Here is a 6,000-nt window from a genome sequence, read left to right as displayed (position 1 = left end):
GTGGGAAGGCACATGGTACAGCCACTTTGAAAGACAGTTTGTCAGTTTCTTACAAGAGGAAATGTTCTCTTACTACAGAATCCAGCAATCATTCTACTTGTTATTTACCTCAAGAAGCTGAAACCTTATATCCGTAAAACCTAAAGCAGCTTTATTCATAGTTATAATATTTATTTATGCATTATATTTATAATCATTTATTCATAATTGCCAAAACTTGGAAGCAACCAAGATGTCCTTGAGTAGATGGAAGGATAGATAAATGGCGGTATAACCAGACAACGGAATATTATTCAGCTAATAAACCATGAAAAGACATGGAGGAAATTTAAATGCACATAAGTAAGTGAAAGAAGCCAGTCTGAAAAAGCTACATACGGTATAATCATAAGTGACACTCTAGAAAAGGTTAAACTATGGAGACAGTAAAAAGATCAGTGGTTTCCAAGGGCTGGGGGGAGGGATGAATAGGTAGAGCACAGGATTTTTAAGGGAGTGATACTACTCTGTAAGATACTATGATGGTGGACATACGTCATTATACATTTATCCAAACCCATAGAATGTACAAAGGGTGATCCGTAACGTGAACTATGGACTTTGGGTGATAATGGTGTATCATCCTTGTAACAGACGTCCCACTCTGGGGCTGTATGTTGATAGCAGGGGAGGTTGGGCCTGTATGGGGAAGGAGGTATAAGGGAATTTTCTGTGCTTTCCACTCAATTTTTCTGTGAATTTAAAACTGCTCTTAAAAATAAAATCTATTAAAAAAAAACCTTTTTAAACTACTGTTGCAGACAACAACATAGACTAATCTAAAAAAATTATGCTGACTGAAAAAATGCAGACACAACAGAAAGAATGTGACATAATTCAATTTATAGGAAACCCAGAAATCACAATTTTAACCTATGGTGACAAAAAGCATATCCCTAGATGACTGAAGTAGGGGTTGACTGGGAAGAAGTATGAGGGAATTTTTGATGATGTTCTATATTTGGGATGTGTTGCTAAGTACAATACATCCTATATATATTTGTTAAATTTTGAATATATATATATAAAAGGATATAGATCTGTCAAAAATCATCACATCATAAGGTTAATTAAAATAGGTGTTGACTGAGATAAAATGTATCTCAATAAAGTTGGGGGGGAAAAAGTCCACTAGGGCTAACGATATTGTTCTTCATGAAATCCTTGTCAGAAGCACGAAGGTCTGAGAATTCTTTCCTACTTGCAAACTAACAAGTGAGCCGACCACAGTTTCACAGATGCTTGCAGAAGACACAGGACTCGTGGGTCAAAGACAAGGGATTTTCTTACCGCACAGTGGGCAGCATGGGGCTCATGTCTGTACTGGCTCCCCCTGCCCCCAGGTTCCAGGGGGCCAGTGCAGTAGGCCCAGGTGGGCGCTGTGCACACAGTGGATTTGTGTCGGAGCTGAGACACACTGAGTTTAGGAAAATCCTAATCTTCTAAAAGGCTGCTAGCACATCTAGCCAACATTTGTTCTGGAGAATAACATTATCTCTATTATCCTGCTCAGGAAACAACTGTGTTCTCTATTCCAGAAGAAGACATTATTTTAGTTCACCCAGGCCATTTGCCATAAAAAAAAAAAAGTTCTTGAAAAGAAATGATTCCAGATAAAAGTTGTCACAAAAGGTATAAAAATGCCATGGAGAATTGTCTCCCAACAGTCCTCAGGGACCAAGACTCCCACCTTGCTGCTCTGCCATCATTCCCAGTATTGCTTCATGGTTTTAAATGACTGCCTCAGCTCCAGCCATCACACTGGTATTCCAGACAAGAAGAAGAAGGAAAGAGGGAAGAAAAGCATTCCCCTTCTCTTTAAGGACACTCTCTGGAAGTTACACACCTTAGGCCTGATTTATTCAAATGGCCACACCTGGCTACAAGAGAGACTGGGAAATGTAAGACATATACCTGGCTAAAAATCTATTACTAAAGAAGAAAGGAAGAACAAATACTAGTGGCAACCAGCCATCTATGCCCTAGTCAGTTTAATCATGGTATGTGAATTTATTGAAAGTGCTGAGGATACAAGGATGCATAAACCCCCTTCCCAGGAGCCCTGAGGGAGTGGGGAGCCTTATCTAGCAGTCATCATGGGCACTTACCACCTTCCCCAATCTTAAAGAGTGAGAGTGGGCCCCAGAGTGAGGGCTGGACTCCCTCTTCTCTTGCTTGATGCAGTGGAAAGACCCTGCTGGAACTGCGCCTTGGACCAGACACTGAGTTCAGCCCAAGTTGTAGCTCTAAGAGAATCCTCTACTTTTCCAGGACTCAGTTACTACTCCTTATCACATGGCAATAATAATAAGCCCTGATGAAAAGGCCAGATGAGAGCATTAAGTAAACCACACACGGAAAGCAACAGTCGTAGCAGGTGCTCAATAAATGAGATTTCCCTTAACTTTCTTCTCTGATCCTGAGCTCTCATGGCTATATTGGGCACTAGCTCTGGCCAGAGATATCAGAAATAAAGTTGCCCCCAGTTTCTTGTAGACCTTATAGTAGGATGAGCAATGGCCCGCGTGAAACCCAGGTCTTGCCTCTTCAAGGCTTCAGGGCCCTTCACACCAGAGAAGCAGTTCATAGTAGAATAACCAGGGTTGAGTGCTGTGCCCTGTCACATCCAAAGTCAATGTGAGTGGGAGCCTGAATGGCTGGCTCTGGGCCTTGGGGTCAAGGCAGTCACAATCATCTCATCTTGGGACACCGTAGTCTCTGCAGTTTTCAGGTCCATGATGAGACCAGCCGAAACAATGCATCCAATCAGAACAGGGAGAGGAAGCTGGGGCCAGGGTCCAAGCTGGTGCTTCTCAGTCTGTCTTCCCGGAGGGCCATGTCCTTGGCCTCAGCCAGCACCCCACAGTGCCCACACTTTGAGATGCACACCATAGGGGGCGCAGGGCTCTGGTCCATTTTGCGTAAGGGCAGGACATGTACGGGGACTCTCGTGAGGGATCTTGGGAATTCACTCTAGGACAAGTAGATCGGGCCTGAGACAAGCTCTTCTTCCTTCCATAAAATCTATTAAAAAACAATAAATTGGTTTCAGACCATTACTCATCCCCTCAAGGACAGGAGTCCTTCTGGCGCCATGTCCCCAGACTTCTAGGGCTCAAGAGTCACCTCCTGCAGGAAACCTTTTCTTCTTCTTCTCCCCTCTACCTGCTCCTCCTGCACATCCCCACCCCCTCGCCCTGTCCACACCTCACCACCAGCTCCCAGACCACTCAACTAAAATCCTGGGTCAACCCATCAGTCTCTGCCACTTGCTGGGAGAGCTCAAGGTCAGGGACCATGTCTTATCCATTCCTGTGTGTCCAGTGTCCAGTGCAGGGCCTGGCACCGGCTAGAGCTGGTGCCAGCTCAGAAGGGGCTGCTTTTATGACTGGTCTGTGAGCTAAAGCACCTATGTCAATCAGGACCATCTGCCTTAGCCTCTCCAGTGTCATCCACAAAAAATACCACCCCCCAGCCTGGCTTTACTGACAACCCCCACCCACCCACCCCCACCTGCCACTGCCATGAGGCTCTATCAGACTGGCAATATCCTAGAATGAGGTCCCTCAAGATCCCCAAACAGTCCTTCATTTACTCAACCATTCACTTCCCCAACTATAAGCCAAGGCTTACGTTGGGACACAGAAATGAAAGGGGCATCTCGTGCCCTTAGTGGCTCACAGTCTGGTGAGGGAGTCAGATGTCCTCTCCCCCCGCCTGCCCTCCTTCCCGCTCTCACCGCTGGCCTCCGTTCCTTTGTTCCTTCCATATGTACTTATTGAGCAACAGACAGACAACTAAACAAAGTGATGAGTGCCAGGAAGGTGCTCTTGAGAGCTCTGTGGGGGACAATCCCCAGTGGTCACTAGAGACCTCGACAAAGGACATTTCCAGGAGATTCAGTATGGAGATCTAATCCTCCTATTAGATGAGAAGCTGTGAGTCATAAACCCCAAGCAGCCCTACAGACTTCCCCATGAATCACCCACTGCCCCGTTCTCCACATTAGAGGCACACGCCACGGGGAATTCTCCTGTGGATGGGAGGGAGGAAATGTGGGGGGAAGTGTGGGAGGATGGGGTTCAGAATGGAGTCCTTGAGCAGGTTTTCCCACTGTTGCCCTCCCAGAGTCACAGCCCTGATCCCAGGAACGGAGCCCCAGCATAAGCAGGTCATGGAAAGCCAGGACCCTCACGTTATTTCCTGATTCCAAAGGGCTTTTATATGCTTTATTTCATTTACACACCACTGTGAGTGTTTCTGGAGTCTCCAAGGGAAATTGCCTCATGTGGAAGAGAAAGAGGTTGGCTGAGCAGAAAAGAATCACTTCCCCCTAGCTTGAGCCCAAGACCCACCCAGCAAGGAGAGGAAATGTCCAGAGCCTTCGGACTTCTCTCATCTATTCATCACATTTACTGAGTGCTCCCTACGAGCCAGGCACTGCTCTAAGGGCAGGAGATCCCACAGTGAACAAGACAGACAAGGTCCTTGCCCTCATGGCCTTCCATTCTACTGGGGAGACAGACCATACACAGATAAGTATTAGGTGGTGATAAGTGCTTTGTTGAGAAATAAAGCAGAGTAAGGGATATAGGGTGGCCAGGGTTGGGGCAGGGTGGTTGCTAGTTTAAATGGGGTGGTGATCAGGAAATAGCCCACTGAAGAGATGACTTTTGAACTGAGAGCTGAAGGAAATGAGGGAGCCGGGCTTGCAGGGATCTAAAGGGAGATTGGGCTGGGCGGAGGGAAGAGAACGGGTCCCTGAAGCAAGTGTGAACTTTGCCTGTGCTAGGGAGAGCAATGTGGCCAGCTTGTCTGGAAGAGATGAAAGAAGGGGAAGAGTGGCAGAAGATGTGGTCAGAGATGTGGCAGAAGATGTGGTCAGAGATGTATCAGCCAGACAAGTTATGTCAGCTCTTGCAGCCTTCGTAAAGACTTGGCCTTTTATTATGAGTGAGATGGGTACCGTGGAGGGTTGGGGTAGAGGAGAAAAAGAAACCTGATGTGTTAGAAGTTTCACTCTGGGTTTTTGAAAGTCTAATTCCCTTCGAGTCGTGGCAGACCACATCATTCAGAACCACTCTACCGCTGAGGACTAGGAAAGTTGGACAAAATATTTTTAAACATTTCAGCTTGAAGACATTCAAGCACTAAAAGGGTAGTGAAGAATTGTGAGATCGAGAGCTGGAAGAGGAAAACCCTGAGGGATAAGTATAGCATTGGGTGCCTCTTTTCCCCAAAGGGTTATCTGCCAATTCTGAAATGGGAAGCTGAAAGGCTAACAACTTGAGCAGAGCTTTTAAAAGACTCATGTGTATAATGGGACAAACATAAGAGTTCAAGGCACACCAGGAAGGAATACAGATATACTCCCAGGCTTTCTTGTATATTACCACCAAAAGTAGGACAGGCTAAGGGGCTTGGAAAATCCCCAAACTTTTAGTTGAAACTACTAAAGGATACACCTTGAGAAGAAGACTGAAGCAGTCATCACAGGGTCTAAAGCCCAGCTTCAGGTCCTCTCAAGCCATCTGTGTCTCTGGGTGGGTTAAGGTGATTGGGGATTCCTAGGCCTCCAACACACCTACAACAAAGTAAACCCTCTTGAGAAGAGGGTAACACTACCTTAAATAATCTCTAAAATGTTTCATACACAGTGCCTGACACTCAATAAAAAATAGCCAGGCATATGAGGGAATAAAACATGATTTTACAAATATCAGAAGAAACAATAGGCAACAGATATAAATACAAAAGAATCCATATAGTTATTGGTCACAGACATTAAAATAGCTATGTTTTATCTGTGAAAGTATCGAAATGGAGAAATAACAGAATTTTCTAAGATTCATGAAAGACACCATGCCACAGATTTGAAAAAACCACAAATCATAAACAAGGTAAATAGGAAGAAAACTGCAAAGAGATTATAAGAAAACTGCTTAGGGACTTCCCTGGTGA

Source organism: Hippopotamus amphibius, chromosome 1 (genome assembly GCF_030028045.1).
Source record: "Hippopotamus amphibius kiboko isolate mHipAmp2 chromosome 1, mHipAmp2.hap2, whole genome shotgun sequence".
NCBI lineage: Eukaryota > Metazoa > Chordata > Mammalia > Artiodactyla > Hippopotamidae > Hippopotamus > Hippopotamus amphibius.
Note: the sequence above shows the minus strand (reverse complement) of the source record.